Here is a 20,641-nt window from a genome sequence, read left to right on the forward strand (position 1 = left end):
ATAAGCAATAGGCGTTCCTTGAATGCTGATTCCTGAAAGGTTCTACGTTCTAACAAGATAGAGAGTTAGCCCAATGCTGAGAATATATTCCAGCAGTTTAATAGAGTTGAAAGAGAGTTGGATGAAAAGAAGCTGAATTCCATGCGCTGTATGTATTAGTTTTTTTCAAGTAAATGGATCTAAAACAATTTTTTTTCCGTTCTTTCGTGGAAACATGGCCGAGCGAAACTGTCGCACCGTGTTGTCGCTAGCACAAATGCCGTCTTTGATCACTGAGATTTGCATGACGGGGAGGCGAACATTAATTTACATAAAATGAGCACAGCACTTAAAAGCTCCGAAAGGTTTACTGTATGTATTTGTGGTTTTTTTTTATAATATCGATTGGAACTTTTGTTCGAGCGACTTGGGAGAAAACGAAAAATTTTCAGTGGCTCCCTCCAGCTAACAACAATCTCAGCTCCTCATAATATCACCTCGACCATGTATGTCGCGCAACACTGTTTTTTTTATAATCTTTCCCTGAGCCTCCTCGTTTTACATTAATGTCATGAGGTAGGTATGCTGAAAAGTTTACTGCTGGCACCGAGGCAGTGCCCGAACACAAGAAGAGGCGGCCACGGTGATGTTGACTGCAACTACATATTGAAATTGCGCTCAATAAAATACAAAACCTAAGCCTGAAGTTTGACAGACCAAATCACAATTCGAAGGAATAATTACCTGCCAGTGCCCACGCAAGGCGAAACCGTGCAGTTACAAAACAAAGCTGTAAACTCTACAGAAACTTCGCTGTTCTAGAATGATTCGCCTTGGTCCGATGAGCGAACTTGGATCAACCGCCTGTCCGAGGCAGTCGCGCTACGAACCATGGTAGCCAGGACGGCTAGCACATTGCAGTGCAGTTGCGAAACGTTCAAAAGCTCGAAATTGAAACGGGATTACTCCAAACGCCCTTATAAAAATCCCCAAGCCCGAACGAATAAAAAAAAAGAAGCATAAAATTACTCCTTAGCGTTCACCAAAGCGCACCTAAAATGCAGGAACACGCATAGTGTCGAATAAAGGTGTTGATTCCCTCCTGGATCAAAACAGATGGTTGCCCCTGCCCTCACTCACGCGGAAGATTTTAGCGAGAAGGCGCATGGGCCATGCCGTCAGAAAAAGAGAATGCGAGGAGTATAAGCTGTAATTCGAGTTAAATACTTCTACTGGAAACATTTTTCGCAAAAGTACGCACGTCTCATTGAAAGCACATGCCCAGTTCTGAGCCCACAAGCGCGTCTTTCAGCCTACTCGCTGAAAAGGAGATACATTTCCTGTAGGAGGTCATCTTGAATAATTGTATGGTTATTGTGGTTGCGCTAAACTCAACATGCTAGATGCACTTATGCGGAACGGTGTCATTCACAATACCACTCTAACTCACGCTTTCGCTGGAAGGAAAGTGAAGGAAAGGTGGGTCGTTTTTCTTATTTTTCCTTGGGTTCTTTAAAGACGCAAGGGGCGTAAGGTTCGTTCAGGCATAGTAATAATAATTGGTTTTTTGGGGAAAGGAAATGGCGCAGTATGTGTCTCATATATCTTTGGACACCTGAACCGCGCCATAAGGGAAGGGACAAAGGAGGGAGTGAAAGAAGAAAGGAAGAATAGGTGCCGTAGTGGAGGGCTCCCGCATAATTTCGACCACCTGGGGATCTTTAACGTGCACTGACATCGCACAGCACACGGGCGTCTTAGCGTTTTTCCTCCATAAAAACACAGCCGCCGCGGTCGGGTTCGAACCCGGGAACTCCGGATCAGTGGTCGAGCGCCCTAACCACTGAGGGCGTTCAGCCATAGGGTAAAAACAAATTTGTCACCGACTTCAATTATTCTATCTCTTTAGCGCATTCCATCTCGGACGCCATTAACGACGCTTAAACGGCGCTTACATTCATGGCCCTGACAGCGTCCTCATTGCACGACCGTCAACATTCGCAATGTCGTTCCCAAGTTCAACGGCCTGAAGGCGAAGCTCTCATAGCATTCCTCAGTGATTGGAAGCTTGAGACTGAGCATATTTTACGACGAGGTTCTTTTTTTTACCTGAGTTTACGTCAGAGTCAGTACATAGATCCTAAATTCTTTACCAACTTATCGGCGCCAAGAAAAAGAAGCAAATTATTAATCGTAGGTGCAACCGAGTGTTTTTGCTAAAGAAATATTGTAACGACTGAAAATAGTTTCAGTACTTTCGTTTTCTCCGACAAAATTATTACGAGAAATCGTAGCTGGTAAACAGTCATGACTGAAACCTTTGCCTGCTGTGAATACTAAGTGAACCTTTCAGCTGCATCAGCTGTGCAATTGTTTATCTAGGTCATACCGTGATTTAAATATTCAAATAAAAAAACAGCTAATCATTTTGTGTGTACTAATTCTTATTGACGGTCCATGCTTGTCCATATGTTCTAATGTAATTAGCTTTAGAAGAAGACGTGCTATTTAGAATAGTGAGTTTATGCTACAGTAATGTTTCGAATGCGTTTTGACATGAACTTCCATAGCAACCGTATAAAATTAGTCAGCTGAACATTGACTTAACTTTGCTTGGATTCGCAAGGGCCTCAAGAAGGTAGACACAGCTACTATTATCATAGCAGCCCTGCTTAAAGCACGCAATTTGTTTCGAAGGTTGGCGTCGACCATAAGAACTCCCGAGGCATCACGATGGCCTCAGCGTCAGAAGGGTGGCGGCTTTGTGCTAAGTATGTTGCTATGGCGAAAGCGTGCGCAGTGTCTGCCGGCCCCTTAATCACTCTATCGAATGGTTCGTCAAACCCGTGCGAGAGGCGATGTAGAGTCGTCACATCTTCTTGGGTTATGTCATCAAAGATGCTCGCAACACTGTGAACACATGATGACACAAGAGCCATTGGGTCATGCTGTTACGAAAATTTCTTGGAACGCGAACGCAGTTGCTAAATGGGCGAGTTGGTAATACATTCCTGAGGGTAGCAGCTCTAAAGAGGGGAGGGACGAAACCACTGAACTCTTCGAGGGCACTGAACTCATGTCTGCCACATGCCGCACCCATGGCCGCTTAGGAGCGAAAAATGTCATCAATTGGCTCCCTGGTTGGCTCGCGAGGAGGCATACAAGCCATCAAGAGTGAACACGCAGCATTGATCATTTTAAGACTTTTGAAACAAGAGTGTACTGTACGACAGGTTTAATCTTGATGTTCAAATAAGGGCCTGAACACTAGCATCAGAAAAATACAGCCTGCACTTACCTAACACACATATTGAACAAATTTCTTTTTCGTTGCATAGGGTGCAACTGGCAACGAAGACGAAGTCAAGAGGGTGCGACTATTCCTGTAGTACCGAGTCAGTGATGCGGCATGAGTTGAAATCATTCGTCATAACAGAGGTCCTTAAGTCACGCACAAAGTTTGCGATCTGTTCCGAATACTTTTGGCGGCATAGCTTTACTTATGTGCGCGTATTTGAAGGAGGTACGCCTAGAACGACTTTCATATGCTGCCTTTCTCTCCCCCTAAAGAAGGCCGAAATCACGCTTCCTTTTCTCCGAATCCCGTACGCTTCAGTGGCTCGGTCCATCCGATTCCAATTCGAATCGGGTTTTGCGCATGAAAAATTACCCCCGCAGTCTTACCGCATTTTGTCTCGCACAGAACGCTGAACGTTTTTTTGTTGCATGCGCCTGTGTGTATGCGCGCACAACTCCGCTGAGCTGGGCTTGAAACCATAACAGGTCAAACCACGAAAGCTGTATACCAGGCCTGGAGCGTTTAGCTGCGAGCAGAAATGGATGGCACGCATCGGCTGGCAGCCACAGTTTTGCAGGATAGATTGGGTCAACTGGGCAGCGAGGGAAAGGGTAGGGGGCGTAGGGAGAGGGCTTTTTGAATAATGGCTTCTAGCTGCGTTCGAAGGAATCTCGTTGGCCCAGAGCACACCATTAGGCGCCTGTGGCAGGCCGACGCTGAAGCCTCAGATAAACGAGAGGACAAACAATGCGGCTCCGGAGTAGGGAACACGGAAACCAGCTGACTCCTGTGCGTGGATCATACAATAGAGTTTGGCGCCAGCCAGATTGTTGAGGGAAGAGGGAAGTCATAGACGAGAGAGAGTACACGGTTGGTACGCTGTTACGTAGGCAGCTTCAAAGAATTCTACGCTTGAGGGCGCGACAGTGTGTGACGGCTTGAAAGCTCTTAACTTCCGCGATTTATTTCGCCGGAGCGCAAAAGTCGTTGGAAATTGGTCTATACATTTCCATCTTATTTTTTTGTATGAATAAACTTCACAGCTCGGTGATTATTAGGGGCCTTCGTGACCGTGGACCTGCGGGAGAAGAGAGGTGCACATATACTCCTGGGTGCAATTTAACGTTTGCGCGGAACATTTTTAGAAAATCTGGGTCACGGTAACGTGTGCTGTTACTAAGATAGGTGTGCTACATTCGCGCGTGGAATCTAGTGCACACGGGTAGGTGGCTAGCATATTTTAAACTGACCATGCTTTTTGGGGTAGTAGGTTGGTTCACACAGAAACGCAATCGCAATTTCGTCGTGAGCGAGACGCGGCCCTCACCGCATCGACACCGTCATTTTAGTGAACGAAAGAAAATGATTTTGGAGCTATTGACGTGCTGTGCGATGTCAGTGCACGGTAAATATCTCCAGGTGGTCGAAATTATTCCGGCGCCCTCCACTACGACAGCGCTTTCTTCCTACCTTCTTTCACTCCCTCCTTTATCCCCTCCCTTACGGCGCGGTTCAGGTGTCCAACGATATACGAGACAGATACTGCGCCATTTACTTTCCCCCGGAACCAATTATTATTATTATTATTATTATTATTATTATTATTATTATTATTATTATTATTATTATTATTATTATTATTATTATTATTATTATTATTATTATTGACAGAACCTCTTTTGGCGAATGTTTAGGGAATGTCTCCCAATGCCCAAAAGACCATCCTGCATATGTAGATGTTGGGTAATTGAAACTTGATTGCAGAAAAACCAACAGTGTAATAAAGGCGCAGAACGCAAATTACTATTCACATATACGCAGCCGAGGAAACTAGTGCCATGCAGACCGTTTCTGGTGTTCTTTCCTTGAATGGACGGTAGAAACATTTTATTATGCTGTGCACAGTAGGCGTGTACTTTCGGTGTCTACTGTTCGCATTGCTGCTATGAAATATTTTCCTGCTGTTTGTACTGTTTATAACTGCAATGAAATTTTCGAGAACGCATATGGATCTGGTTACATCGAGTGCGGTGTGTTTAACACCTATAATTTCCAACTTCATGAGTATCGAGACGTAAGCGGGTGTCAAAAGTACCTTTTGGTCGAATTTTCTTAGTATACAAGTATTTAAATTAGAACAAACTGAAAAAGAAACACAAGAACCAGTTCATGAAATGAAAGGTGCAGAGGTTAGCTACTAAAATATTCTTGAAGGCTTTTAGTATAATCTTGCAGGCTAATTTGTCTAGAATTATCCTAGCAACGGAAGAAGAGAGTGGAAACAGAACGGCTATAGGTTGGCACGCAAGTCTATTACTGGAGCGCCTACTCTCATAGTACAATTGTCACGTGCATAGACAGCGAAACTGAAATACTGCTTGATATTGCTATCATCAATGTCTTTCCTACTGTGGCAGTATCCTGTTCGTTTTTTCGGCCTCCGCGGTGTACTTTTTGCGTCAGCCACAACCGTGCCCTGAGTCTGTATCTGACTTGCGTTGGCTGCTACCTAATCTACTGCTACTTATAGCTTTGTTTCTTCGTCGGGGAGCATCCAGCATTATATTAAGCATTTTCCGCAAAAGGTCGGGTCCCTTAAAATATGTTCGTGCAATCCGCTGTGTTACATTACTTGCAGAGGCGCGTGGAATATGTTATGTAACTCGGTTGCTTATAAGTCTCTGAAGCAGAAGTTGGAAGAACCAACATATTCGCTGTAATGATCGCGGCGCTCAAGGAAAATCAACCTCGGCTTCAGGTCATAGTCTTTCAAGAGCACTGGCCCATTTGAGAAACCGGTTTCCGCAGTGACCCTATTTCACTCAGGACTTCCCATCAAACGACGTTTACATGTCGTCCTCCTTTTTTCCACTCCGGTGCTTTCAGCCCTCGTAACTACCTCAAGCGAGAAGCATAGTTTTCTTCGCTCGTGTAGGGCCATATGAACTGCGCCCCTTTTATATCAAGGCTGTCACAGAATCATGTAGCCTTAGTTAGGAAGCCGAGTGTAATACTGGAAAATGTTTGCTAAAAAAGCAAGCTGTCTGCCCGCTAGCAAATAGCCCATGACGTTCGAAGATGCTATAAACAAAAACTGCCTCACTGGTTATTTCGTTCCGTATAGTTGGTTTAAAGGGAAATCAGAGGTGAATTCTAAGCTAAGCTCGACGGGTAGGTCAGCCTCACAGGATAATAATCATCGTTTTTACAGGAAACAAAACTAGATAACCCAGGAAGTTGCGTAAAAGAGAAGCAGGCTTGACGGCGTACCTCAGGGGTTCCAGTAACTGCACTTTTTGAAATATTTACTGTATATACTTCGCTGAACTTGATCGGCTAATCGTTTTTTCGCGTAGCACTATTTCAGCATCTTTAGACGACGCTGAAATAGAGCGGGACCGCGAAGAACCGCGCAAATTAAAGGAAAGCAATGCGTGTAAACTTAGCCAACAATAGTAAAAAGTCTCATAGGAAAACAGCACAACCCAGAGGACGGACAGAAAAGTCACAGACGCGAGGCGTTATACCCACCTCACATTATGTGCAGTCAGCTTGCGTGTAACCGTCATCGCAGAAAATCGACAACTGCAACCTCTCAGTTATTAACGCACACACGCTTGAAAGTCGCTCCTCTGAAACGTCGGTGAGCTTCGACGAACACACGCTATGAAAGTAACGCAACCGCTTTCGAGTGCGGGGGCTTGTGATTGTGTGAGGATTTTGGGAAATTCAGTTGCGGTTTTCTTTCACCAACGCCTTCACCTTGCTCAAAAAAATATTTGCACTGTTCTCAAGGAATGATCTATACGTCTAGCTTAGCGTCTTGCTTGGTTTGCTATCCTCCTTTAGCGGCCCCTTGATGTATATGCTTCTGTGCAAAGGGTAACTCACTGGCAAGGAAAAGATATTGAAAAAGCAATCATTTAACGAATTTGAAACAGCTTCTTCGAGCAATATTAACGGCGAAATTGTGTTCGAAAAGCATGCATAAAAAAGGACATATTGCACTTGTTATCCGATGTTAAGGCATTTCATATTGTGCATCATAACAAGCAGTGCCTCGATAAGCATTTAACTGAAATCACAAATACATTACACATAGCTGGGTACGGGCGCGTTATTCAGGAAATACCGGCCTCCAAATTAAGGAAAACCGAAAACGGCATGCATGCGACGCCTGTTTCAGCGCTTACGTTGATAAATTTACCAGTGCCCTTTGAATGCCGTTTGCAGCTTTGCATTCTTCTGTTTCTCCAAAATAATTTGGGTGACTCCGATAGCCACAGAAAATGTAAAAATGTCACGTCATGCGAATAAGCTAGGTTTCTGTCCACATATATTTTTTTCAAAGAATTCAAAGAACTGTGAATATTAGGCTGACCTAATTTGTAGTGTAGGCACTTACTCTTTCGTCACGCCTAACACCAGCCACAAACTTCTGCACATTTCTAGCGCATGCACTAAATAGCATATGATGGTACCGAACTCACTGATGGTGCGTCTGTCTTGCCAAACACAGGCATCTATTCGCAGCCTTTATTATATCGTTGTATTGCCGGGGAGCAAGATTAACACTCGCGGTAGCGCAGTTGGCTTCTTTTGCCCCTAACACGTGTAAAGGCCACTCTAGACACCTAATGATAAGCGAAAAGGCGCAAAATTCTACTGGAGCTTAATAATAGGCTGGGAGCAGCGGCGGTGGCTGAGTGGCTACGGCGCTCGGCTGCTGTACCGAAAGACGCGGGCTCGAACCCGGCCGCGGCGCTCCAATTTCAATGGAGGCGAAATTCTAGAGGCCCGTGTACTTTGCGATGTCTGTGCGCGTTAAAGAACCCCAGGTGGTCGAAATTTCCGAAGCCCTTCACTACGGCGTCTCGAATAGCCTGAGTCGTTTTGGGACGTTAAACCCCATTAAACCTTAAACCAGTACTATGGTGGGTAAGTATGGCTATATTTCCCAGGCTTCAGGTATTACAGCACAGGCTAAATGCTGAAATTATTGCTTCCATCTGCTAAAAAGAATATACATGCATATGTACGTTAAACAACTCCGTTTGGCTGTATTACTGGACTAAGAGTAGTTATTAAAGGCGATATCGCACAAAGTACGGATAAGGTTACAGCATCGGTATAATTGGAGCTTCTTGCGGTACTTGCGTAATGAGGAGAAACATTTCTTATTTCGTTGGGTCGATCGTCGCACAACGCGCAGTCTTCTTCCACAGGGCACACAGTCTTCTGCATAATAACTCAGCTTTGGCATCGTCTATTGTGTCTTCTCTTATATTAATTGAGCGCCATGTTAGGACATACACAAGAAAACTATAACTGCCTGGAAGATATAACTGCCTGGAAAAGAGACAGAAATCACATTTTCTTGCGCTGAAGGTAGGTAGGAAAAACCAGACCAACTTGGCGGAAAGCTTTTCCTACTTATGACTTGGTCTCCAGCTCAGATTAGATGGAACATGTTGGTAAGGCACTCGTTGCAAAAACCGCAGAGTGGCACGGCCGTCGGCAATACTGCTTGCGTGATTGGCGGTTGAAGCTTTCTATAAAAGCTCCCAACGACAAAAGACAGATAATCAATGACGGAAAGGGGATTCTTGAGAGAAAAAATCTACGCAAATTATCTTTAGGAAGCAAGCACCTCCACTTTGCCAGTCTTGCTTCTCCCTGTCGCTTTCAATCCCCTCAAGGGGAGATTCCCGACCTGATAAAACCATGAAGGTGTTATGTTTCGCGGTTAAGGAAATGAAAGTCGAGCGTGCATATTTTCGTGTGCAAAAAAATGACTGTGTTGGCGGAGGATTTGTTTATTATTGCTCTTTTAATTTTTTTAACGAATTTCTTTGTATATGCGCATTTTTTATCACAAAGTTGTGAGCCTCGTAAGCAGGTCATACGCGTTCTTAGTGCAGACAGGCATGACACGAGGTCCTCATTTAATATGCTGAGCATGGCAACACGTGCCGAGTGTTAATCCGCATGAAATGTGAAGCAATCTTCTGGATTTTAAATTGAAAATTATGAATATTTTAGATTGGAAAGTCGGGCATGGGGAAATCGTAGTGATTGGTTAGCAGTACTGCCCTTATGCTTACGTGTGTGTCCACTGTCTACTATATTGCGCTTTGTTCATTGCTGTCTATCTCCTTTGATACTCAACCCGCTGTGAGCTTTAAGATTAATAACTAAAACGCAGTGCCTAGAGCAGGTACCCATTGCCTCATCTATTTCAGTCTTCTTTATCTTAAAAATAAAAGTATATAATGAGTCTCAGCGGAAAGGCGAAGCATAAATTCGAAGAAACAAAACAAAAGATTTAAGTGACCCTTTCTGTAGTGATATGTCTGCCCAGGAATTAGCCTTCCTTTCCAGTTTCGATCACTTGAAGTACTTCTCTGAAGCATGGCGTATCAGAACAAAGAAGCGTGTAGTGCCCAAGGAGCTTTGGAAACTAATTTCAGGCTTGAGAAGATGCTTACGGCTGTGTGCGGTTAGCCGAGACTGATTGATTTTCTAATTCTGGAATAAAAGGTTCATTTCCAATGCGGAACAGAAAACCAACATGATAATAGGCTTTGTCACGCTTTAATCGGCCAATTCCTGCATTTCTTGAATTCTTCCCCAGCCTTTCATGAATCAGGTTTGCGTCAGGATTTATTGTGCGCGTCACTAAATACAAAATGATACCATCGAGCCAGTGTACAACTCCAAGTGACAGCTTGGACAGTATAAAACCAGGGGCCATAAAGCTTTGTACCAAATAGCGCTGCCAAACAGCTTTAATGAGAGAAATATTTTTCGACATTCGTGTGATTGGATATTGGGCATTCCATACCGGGGCCACTATGGGCTAATATAACGACTCTTCTTGTTGGTTCGCTGTGATATTTATCGATCGGCTAAACACAGCGCTGCATGAGAGCGGTTCTCCCTTGAGACACTGGCGAAGAACACAGGAAATGAAAAAAAAATGCAGTGCAGCTCTAATAAAATTTTGATATTATCGTGGCTTGTGCTTTAGGATGTCCGTGGCACCAAACGTAATATTATTTTCTGTAAGAGAGAACGGACACTTATTCACATACCCTAAGGGCCATTTTCAGGCATTACGTAGGGGGGGGGGGGGGGGCGTACAGTTACAAATAAACAATACTCCACACATAGTTCTACAAGCGACACAAATCCAAAACAGCAGGCAAAATGGAAAAAAAAAGTACAGAAAATTCGAAGTTGAGCATCTGCAGGAATCGAGCCTTCCTAATTAGAATTTATTTGTAAAAAACACTAGTTTTCGCAAAATGTGTCATGATTTAAGGTAAAGACAATATCACCTGGTAACATGTTCCAATAATGAACGGCAAGAAACAATGGTGAATGACTAATGAGGTGGGTACGTGCAAACATGGGTTCGATTTTAAGAGCATGATCTAAGCGCGGAAAGATACGGTGGATAGTATGAAGCGAATGAATAGTGACTATGATACAGTCTGTGAAAGTATGATAGTAGTGCTAGTATTCTTCTCTTTTCGAGTGATGGTAGCCTTAGCGATGCTTTGATCGCCGTTATGCTGGAGTGATGTGAATGGTTCTTAGTTAGAAATCTCGCTGATTTATTTTGTATTGAAGCTTGTGAATTAAGTAAAATTGATGCGGGTTCCAAATTAAGGATGCCTATTCTATTTTTGAGCGGACGAAGGTATTGTAAGCAAAAAGTTTGGAGGCAGGATCAGCTTGGTGCAAGTGACGTCTGATGAAATCAAGTGCTTTAGATGATCTACTGACAATTGCATCGATATGGTTATTCCATGTTAGATCACACGAAAAATGAACACCTGCGTATTGATTGTAGACCAGCATCAGACTCAGACGGAAATCCATCCAGCACTGAGGGGTTAGCTATCAGAGCTTTGCGCATCAAGAGACGGAGTTATGTAAAGGTTCAACTTTAACTATCTCCTACTTGGAAGCTATGGTTTCTTTTACGCTGTTCAGATAACCATACCCCTGAGTCGACGATTTTCTCGGAGAATTCTGTAGCTGCAAAGTTATGAGTTTGTGGTAATCAAAATCAGCTGCAAATAGGATATCATATCTGCATTTCAATATCTTTTAGGTCTGGTGATAGGACTATTGTTAATAATAAAGTAAGGAAAAATACACTTTTATCTCTTTCCGTCGACGTTACAGCCAGTATGCTTAATGAGCACACGGTTGAAACAATATTACAAAAGAAGAAACGCACAGCCTCTGACCCAATTGCCGAAGCTGTGTGTCCGATGCTGAATGCTTTTTGCAGCAGCTTTCTAGTGCAGTGCAGATCGCACACATTTTTCAATGAGAGAAGTCTTATGAAATTTTCTTCTCATGATTTAGTGCTATCATGTTGCGGCTTTTTTGCGCAATACACTTGAGGAACCATAGACGTTTACGGGACCATAGCATTGCTGCCTGCCTAAAAAAAAAAGCACGCATGCACTTATAAAGCTACAACAAGAAAACTTCGTAGTGCGCGTGCGCACAAAGTTCATTTGTTGATGCGCTGTTGTTGGCTTATGGCTGACGCGGTTTAAGGTTCCATAGCAACTCGGGCTGTGAGGGACGCTGTACTTAAGGCCTCCAGTTGATTTCGACACACTTGGAGTTCTTTAACATGCACTGACATAGAACAGTACACCAAACGGGTGTCTAGCATTACGCCTCCATCGAAATGCGACCACCAAGGTAGAGATAAAATTCGTGTCACCAAGGTAGAGATAAAATTCGTGTCTTTCGGGTCAGCTGCCGAGCACCATAACCACTATGCCAACGCGGCCGATTGATGAGCTGTTTCATTCTGCCCTAGCAATGTTGCTTCAAATAACAATGCCTGTATTCTGCGAACGACTCAGTGCTTTTCTAAAAAAAGTCATTATCAACATCATCAGCCTGACTGCACCAACTGCAGGGCAATGACCTCTCCCATGTCTCTCCAATTAACCCTGTCCCCATCTGCAGCCACTGCATCCCCGCTAAGTTCTTAATCTCATTCACCCATCTAACTTTATGCAGCCCTCTGCTACGCTTGCCTTCTCTTGGAATCCACTCCGTTACCCTAAACGACCAACGGTTCTCTCGCCTTCGCGTTACACGCCCTGCCCACATCCATCGGGCCCCAGCTCTTGATATCGACTAGGATATCATAAACTCGTGCATGTTCCCTCACCCACTCTGCCCGCTTCCAGTCGCTTAACGTTACGGCTATCATATTTCTTTCGATAAGCCGCTGCGTTGTCCTTAGCTGAAGCCGAACCCTTTTCTGCCCTGTAGGTGGGTACCGGGAAGATGCAGCAGTTGTATACTTTTCTCTTTAAGGATAGTGGTAAACTGCCATTTATAATAGGAGACAAACTGCCATATACTCTCCACCCCATTATTATTGTTCTTGTTATTTTCCTTTCATGACCTCTCATGACCTCGATCAGCGGTCACTACCTGCCCTAACAAGATGCATTCCCTTACCACTCCAGCACCACGGTACCAAGTGTGAACTGCTGTTCTCTTGCGAGACTGTTGAACATTACTTTGGTTTTCTGCACGTTAATATTTATACCCACTGCTCTGCTCGGCCTGTAAAACTTATTGGTCATTCTTTACTGTTCATCTCCTGACCGCAGCATTTGTGAAACCTCTTTCACCCCTTTGCCCTCTTTCACAAAAAGAAATCTCTTTTTTTTTTCGTCTGGTGAGATATCTAAATTTCAAACAAGCGTCCTGGCTGTGCATCGCGGCGGGTTTTTATGTCATTGATGTGAAGGTAATGGAGGTGATATTTGAAGAAATATTATTCGGAACGACCCTTCGCAGCATCTACCAATATTACTACTTAACCACCTCCGTAATCTTCAAACATTTTGGTCTCAATGCAAACCTTTTTTTTTGGTTTTTCTCTCGCGTTATTCGCTGAACTATGTCGCTGAAGCGAGCGAAATTGTACTCGCTGCCAGACCAAATAAACAACAGAGAAAAACTCAGTTAGCCAGTAAGCTACGAAAGCTTTCACACTCTCTAGGGGTCGGCACAAGCTCAAGCTGGGGGCATTCCTTTGCATTGGAGGAGATATCGATTCTAAAGTAGTCGCGGCGCGCCATCTACAATTGTAAATGGGATAGCATGTTTACCAGGCCTCGCTCCGTGTGTAGATTCAGAACCGTTGGCAACGCGCACCCGGGCTCTTCTGTATAGCCGCCGTTACACGAAGAGTGGTGAACAAAGAAGTGGGCGCATCCGAAGGGCGAAGGACCAAGCGTCGACTCTGCAACCGCTTCTCATAAGGAATTTAGTCACGCAAGCTTCGCGTATCAAAATAAAGCGCTAGTCAGAACTTCCTAGCACTGTTTTAAAATTCAGGTCTAACTTCCGAAGAACAAAGACTCCCAGCCCGCGCAGATCGTACAATCCCGGAACCACATCAGACTGAAATTTTTCTGACCAAGGTTGGAAAGGGTTGGAACAGTACAGAGAAGGAAACAATCCCTTTTTCTCTTGAAAACAAAGGAGTATTTTTTTCGGGAAGACTGCCCTAACTTTCCACATTGTATTCGGCGTAGCAACGTTAAGCGAAAAAGTGCGGAACAAACTTAAGACTACTCACGTGCTTTCAAGAAGCAAGCAATATTTTTTTAATTGGTACTTTTTTATTCCTTTATAATACCTTTCTAATGCCTTTAGGATGAAGCCCTTTATGGCCAAAGGCGTTTAAGTCAAAGGCTTTTAGAATAAATGATTTTAGGCAAGAGGCTTTTAGGTCATAGGATGCTTTCGCGTTCATAACATGTAAGGACCTTGCTTCAAATACCCACACCTTCAGAAGAAATTCTACTTTTCTTTGCTGATGAGGCGACTGGACCTTTTGTGGACCGCTTTTCAATGACGCCGGGTTTCGGTGATGATGAGCCATGTAAGGATTTCGCTCTTTGAATTCGTGAAACATCCTGGCAGCATCTTAGCTTAGTGGAACATTCTCTCTGGGCGCCGCAGAGCACTGGTTAACAATTTCTAGTTTCTAGTTCATTTACGCAAAAGACGAATTGCAGCGTAATCTGAAGAAAGTGGAGGGCAGTAATTAGTGACCAATGGTCGCACATCTTGCGAAGTGTACACATCACCGCACGAATTAAACTTGCGTGAAGCATTCGCGAGGCAGCACCCAAATAATTTGGAAGCACTTTCACGGCCTCTGTTTTGGCAACGGAGCAAACAAGTGTCCTTCGAAGTGGACCCTGGAAGTGCGGTTGGTTGAAATTAATATATGCAGCCACAGTGCCCAAGATGACTGCCACTACTATGTGATCCTACACTTTACCGGTCAAAAGTAACTAAAGTGGCGCTTCCCTTTATTTATCGGGTAAAGTGGAAAGCTTCAGCAGAATTCAATATTTCTTCTATGCGGTTCAAATGTCCATATTGGGTGTATATGTTCCAGGTGGCTTCAAAGCAAATGGCTGGACAAACGGATTCGTAGACATATTTATACTTCATTGCAAAACTCATATGGCACAAAGAAAAAGAGAAAAGCAAAGAAAATCAGCGTGCTTAAAAAAATTCACAGATCACCCTAAGCTCAGGTAATCTGGTGCTAAACTGCTTTCATTTGTAACGATATGGTTGCGCTGAAGTAAAGAGTAATAGAAAATATTAATATTTCAAACAACTTTACACGCAAGGCTTCCTTTAGAGTAACAGAAGTTACAATGTCATTTCATAAATCCCTGATATTCATCTTCTTAGAGTGCCATTCATTCTGTCCCTTCGCCTTATTGGCAACACTTTTGTCCGCACCCAGCGTTGAGCACTGCCAGCAACTGGGGCTCAGTAGCTAGGACGTACTGGAGCTCATCCCAACGTTGCTGGTCTGATCCCAGCTATGGAGCTAGGATTTGGATGTAGGCGAAATGCGCAAACACCAGTCAATTCCACTCTGGTTTACAGAACCGGATGAAACAAAGTATTTCGAAGACAAACAAAGGACACTGCGAGCATTATGTGAGAAAGGCAACATCTCGCTTTGCCAAAGATGGCGCAGGCTCTTTCACTTGACAGCGGCTAATCGACACTCTAACTAAACTGCCTCAACTTTTGCCTAAATGCTCCACTGTGACTGGTATTAGTATGGGCTGTCTCACTAATACTGTGGCCTGAGTGTAAGCAAGTTCTTCAGTGATGCTTCCTGAAGGAAGTGTAATTATGCGATCGACCTTTTTATCTTTATTTTTTCCTATTATATACAATAAGGCTTTGCGTTTTTATTTTTTGTCTTACTTCCCTCTTCTAGGAACCAACGTGGACGCCTTTCATTAAGAAAAAGGCATTCCGCAACAAGTATTGCACAAGGCCGGTAAGCGAAGTGCGAAAATCGTAAATCGGGATGGGAAGGAACCGTGGCTTTGCCTGACAGGTTGCCTCAGTGGCAAGCAAGAAAAGCAATGTCGTCAAACACACTGACGCCTACGCCTTGGCTGCGTAATCTTCGCCGCCCAAGATTCCCTGTGTTCCTTGCATCCAGCAGTGGGTCCCGAATTGCGTGACAAGGCTAAAAAAAGGAAGAGGTTTGTGGGCGTCTTATATAGAGCAGAGAGAGTGAGACAAGAAGAAAGCAAAGGAAGATAACCAGAAGATCTTTTAGGCACCTTTGGATTAGAGGAATGAAAGAAGAGAAGAAACCAAAATGGTGAAAACTAGAGTGGAGGATAAAGTTCGCAAACAACACGCGAAAAAAGAGTTCGTTTACGCCCCAACCTGTTCCATAAGTTTGATGCTATTAGGAAGCCTGGCAGGACCAGATAGCGCCTGCCACCTTTTTAATGGTCGTCGCATCATTTTCGCTGCAAAGGCGTGTCAGACTTGAATGCGACGAAAGAATGCTGGGCTTCTTAGGCGAAAACGTTCGCTCCATTTCTGTGACCTCTCGAAATTCCTGGAGGCCTTTTCATAGAAATAATGCCAGAAGCTGCCTTCAGTGCATTGTCTTGAGAATCGCGCATTTGACGTCTCAAACCCAGTGATGCTGCTTCGCGGTTGACGTCATAACCTTAGCCTAGAGGGAACTAGAGTTTGCACCGAGGCGACAAAGACGTTGCGCTGTGCATGACTTGGTGCGTAAGCGAGTTGTTAAAGCAGTTTTGACGCACAAACTACGCTCTTTAAGCTATGTGCGGTGAAGCTAATTCAATTCCAGAAGAGTAATTTCATCTGAAATTGCATCAGTGTTGTCACGTACAACTTGTCGCCGCATGCAAACGCTTTGCCTTATGCAGACCTGTAATGAAAATTCGCTGCTTTACAACTATCCAGCGCAAGTTTATTTTCAACAATACTTTTTAGTGTCAACGCGTTTTTTTGTTTGTTTCTTTCAGGTTTCTCCTTTGGCACAGTGGCCTGATCTTCCCAACTGACGAACGTCTCCAGATTACCAGGATTGCCGTTGAGTTGTATACTGGATCAAAATCCTCCACTATAACGCGTTACAGCGATGAGACTCGATTCCAATCGAGCAAGATGAGAGGAAAAGGTGGCGAATCCCAGAAGATATGTTGAAGTACTGAGCTTTGAAATGCTATTTGGTTTATTATCATTGAAATAAGTGTGCGCTAGGTAGACAAATACAGATAAGAAAAGCAACTAAACGACCTTGTCCCGTCGTTTCTCTTCTCGTTTGCATCTTTCTTTGTCTATTGAGCGCACACGTATTACTCAGAAGATGCCAGGCTAAGTAAGACATGTGTAAACTTGTCTAACGTAAAAAAAAAACAGCATCTTCTGCCCACTTACAGTATCACTCTTTAAACGAAGATATCGTATTGCTTTGGCCTGCACGCTATTCAATTACGTCATTTTAATCAGGTATTCCTGATTGTTCCCAAGCCATAGGCATCCTTATTACCGAATCAATCATGAGCCTATGTGCGTGATACGAGTTATCAGCCAGAGTTAAATTATTTGACCGCTCTCACCGTTCTCTCAATAACAAGGTGACATCTTCGGCAGTCTACAATATTTTCTTTGCCTGTTTCTACGAATAACGCTAACTTGCTCTCTCACATGGTACTTGTTCACATCCTTTGCTGCAAAGTAACTCTGAAATCTCAGGCCATTTTATGCGATGATTCTTTGAGGCCATTGTGCTCGAGGTATCTGAAAGCCTACTTGATGTGAAACGCGAGTCAGATAAGAATACAGTAAAACGAAGATTCTCTGCGCCACACGGATACATGCAGTGGAGCCAAACTGTCGGACATCATCGTTCTCATAGCTTCTAATGTTCATTCACGCCACGGTTATATAGATTAAATAACAGTACTCAGGGATACAACATAATGGGCAGTTGGGGCGGGATTTGTCACAAGGGCTTTCAACGCATATTTTTCCCAACTACTTTAAGATAAGAACGCATAAAGGGACATGATAGTCAGGAGGGTGGATTAGATAAGATGAAATTAACGATAGGTTAAGATTCCCAGACCTGTGTGCAACACAGGGGGTAATTAGTGAACTGTGAGTGAGGCCTTCGTCCTGCAGTGTAGGCAATCTAGCTGGAAATTAGAGTAATGTCGGCACAATAATTTTCTTGTGAAGATTCCAGTTGCCGCTTTCACTTGCACAGACCCTATACATTATAATTACTGCTGTTTTCTACGGTTAAAAAAAAATTAAGACTCAAACTTTTGAAGACAACGTATGACATCATTTGATTTTCGGCCATTACAGCTCCATTGTACGTTTTTTCCCCAAATGTGCATTAGGCGACTAGGGAACGTATCCTTATATGAAATATTATGTCATCTTTCGAGCACAATTTTGTCAACAGTAGTAAATGGCAATCGCCGCATTGAAACTCTTGTCAGATGCCACACTACAGTTCTGTGCCACGTACAAATGACGTGATAATAAGCCGCAAATGAGCAGCTGCTCCTCTAAGGAGGCATTCCTTAACAACCTGTTGCTCCAGCCACGATCCGTACCGACGAACTTCCTGGAAGACGTTTCCCACAATCGGCTAGATACCAAGTAGGCAATGCAATCCCCAGCGGTGATGAGGAGCGGAAACGATGCCTCACAGCTGCTCCCAGGACCCCCGGCTTGATGTCACGTGATACCGATTTCCGCGGAAATACAGCAAAGAATAGAGCCGCATCTTTATGTTCAGAGCTCACGATTCACATCCCAGGAGTGCTCAAAGGCACCGTTTGGAACGTTAGGCATTTTCATCTTCACTGCGCCTTCTGTTTATCAGGCGACGAGCTGTTGGCAGGAAAAGAAGAACAACACAGGAAGTGAAAGAAGCTGCCATTATACTAACGAGAAAAAAGACGCAGCTTGCCAAGAAATGGATAGACACCGCATCGTACTTGCGTCCTCAGGGGTGAGCTCAGGACTATCCGGGACTCTGCACCCGCTGCCCAGAGAGCGAGGTCGACGAGATGGCTCTATGCATAAATCAGAAACTGCCCATCGATTGCTTGCCGTCCACAGGAAAAATGTGGCATGAGAAAAAAAAGGTAGTAACGTGGAAAGGAACCGGTCAGACTAACAAACAAAAACACTTCTTAGCGTCCGACAGTTTGCGTTGCTGCATGTTATTTTCGTTGTACGGCCTATACCAGTGGTTTCGTGCTTATTGCTTTCTGTTGCATCGCCTAGACTTTTGGTTTGTTGCTGGTTGTCTTGTTCTATACCTGCAAGACCAGCTCTTTCTTACACGTTGCCCGCGCTGCTCCAGCGGGAGGTATTTTTTGTTGCTTATGGTACGTGTCGTCAGTCAGTGCACTGACATGTACAGGCGGTGTGCCGCATTTCGCTCATTGCTGGCCGCGGGAAATGAAGTCCACCACCTAATACGAAGAAAGGGGCGGGAGTCGAGAGGAAGGGAGCAGTGAGGAGAGGAAGGGTGTCGCAGCGACGCGCTGCCGATATACCGCACCAGTCCGTGCACTGGGCTCGCGCCGAGCAATTTGCTCCAATTACAGCAACCGTTTGCATCTCTCTCGTTCGGTCCGTGTTTCCGCGCGTGCGCATAAATAGAACGCAACTCCCATTACCGGGCACGAGAGACCTTCCCGGCTACGCGGATTTTCGATTTCCGCCCCAGTGTTAGTCCTCTGTTGTTCATCGGCGCGAGCGCTTTGAGCTCATTGGTTTTCCGTATGCGGACTGTTTTCTCTTCTCTCTTTCGCCTCATGTCCGAGGGGGAAGCGAGAAAGAGGAAAGGGCTTGTATCCCGCGAACTGGGCCTATTTGTGGCATAGGCAGGAAATTCGAGTCTGCTTCGCAAGTGCTCCCCCTCATATGCCTGCGTGAATCTTTGCCCGAAATTTTGCGCAACTGGCCGGCTCGAAGAATTAAGCTTGTTTACGAAGGCCGAATTCTCTGGGGAAGAACTGCCCAGCGAGGGCCAATTTTCTCAGAACTTCGGTGGGCGTTAAGTAGTGACCCTAGTTTATTCAAGTCGAAAAGATCGATACTATTGCATGGCACGTATTGTTCAATCTATGGTTGTTACGGAGGATTGTCCACGCAAGACTTCGTTTGGAACCGGTAAAAAAGGTGGATTCCGCAGCCTTGAGAGCTGAGTTGCGAAGTGCAAACTAGACTAACGTCCTGGGCGCCTGTTTGCTAGTTTTATAAAAGAGGTCTCTGTGAACGTAATTTTAATGCGGGGATGCTTTACGAGTCGTGCACACCCGTTTGGTAAGTAGCCTGATTGCCGCCTGCATTTCGTAGCAGCACCTTTTCCCAAGTTGTAAGCCTTTAGTTGAATAACTATAAAGAGCATCCATGTCTTTGTAAACGTACACTGCATTCCATTTGCATGACCTGTGCTAGCTTACCCTGCAAGCATGCTCACATAACTAATATGTTCTCCCAATGAATTTGCATGAAAACTGATTAAGAAGAGGGTGGCCTCCATGAAACATTGGGCTTCAGAGAGCAATCGGTGCGAATGCATCTCTAGCAGTTCTGCTCAAGATAAGCATAAGTGCTGCGCTTCTTGTGCGCACGAGCTTCCACGTTAATGAGGTCACCTAAGGTGGAACTGTTAATGTGCCTATTGTAAACAGACATTGGACAATCAGGATTTCGACACACTTTGCAGCGTTGATATTGAAACTATAATGTGCGTTTCATTATCCGTAGTTTCTCAGACATCGCAACCCACCTTTTTTAACCTAAGCCTACTTGCACACTTGTGTAATAAAGCACAAAAACATGCAGAATTTTCATGTCAATTATGGAATTGTATCTGCGATATTTCTACCTTATCTACCTGTATTAAAATTTGTGTAGTCATACATTGTTTCTTCCTTTTTCATCCTGCAGGTG

General features: G+C 44.2%; 1 protein-coding gene and 1 long non-coding RNA gene across 2 annotated transcripts in view; one reads left to right on the forward strand and one right to left on the reverse strand.

The window, feature by feature from the left end:
* LOC144105315 (uncharacterized) overlaps positions 1 to 17,162 on the forward strand; it is a 30,816-nt gene extending 13,654 nt beyond the window's left edge. The window contains exons 3-4 of the long non-coding RNA XR_013308757.1: positions 15,597 to 15,659; positions 16,678 to 17,162. This is a non-coding gene — a long non-coding RNA (uncharacterized LOC144105315). The remainder of the gene's footprint in view (positions 1 to 15,596; positions 15,660 to 16,677) is intronic.
* The window catches only part of FMRFa (FMRFamide related propeptide), a 169,397-nt gene that overhangs the window by 141,722 nt on the left and 7,034 nt on the right, over positions 1 to 20,641 (reverse strand). The window lies entirely within an intron of this gene.

Source organism: Amblyomma americanum, chromosome 9, assembly GCF_052857255.1.
Source record: "Amblyomma americanum isolate KBUSLIRL-KWMA chromosome 9, ASM5285725v1, whole genome shotgun sequence".
NCBI classification, from domain to species: domain Eukaryota; kingdom Metazoa; phylum Arthropoda; class Arachnida; order Ixodida; family Ixodidae; genus Amblyomma; species Amblyomma americanum.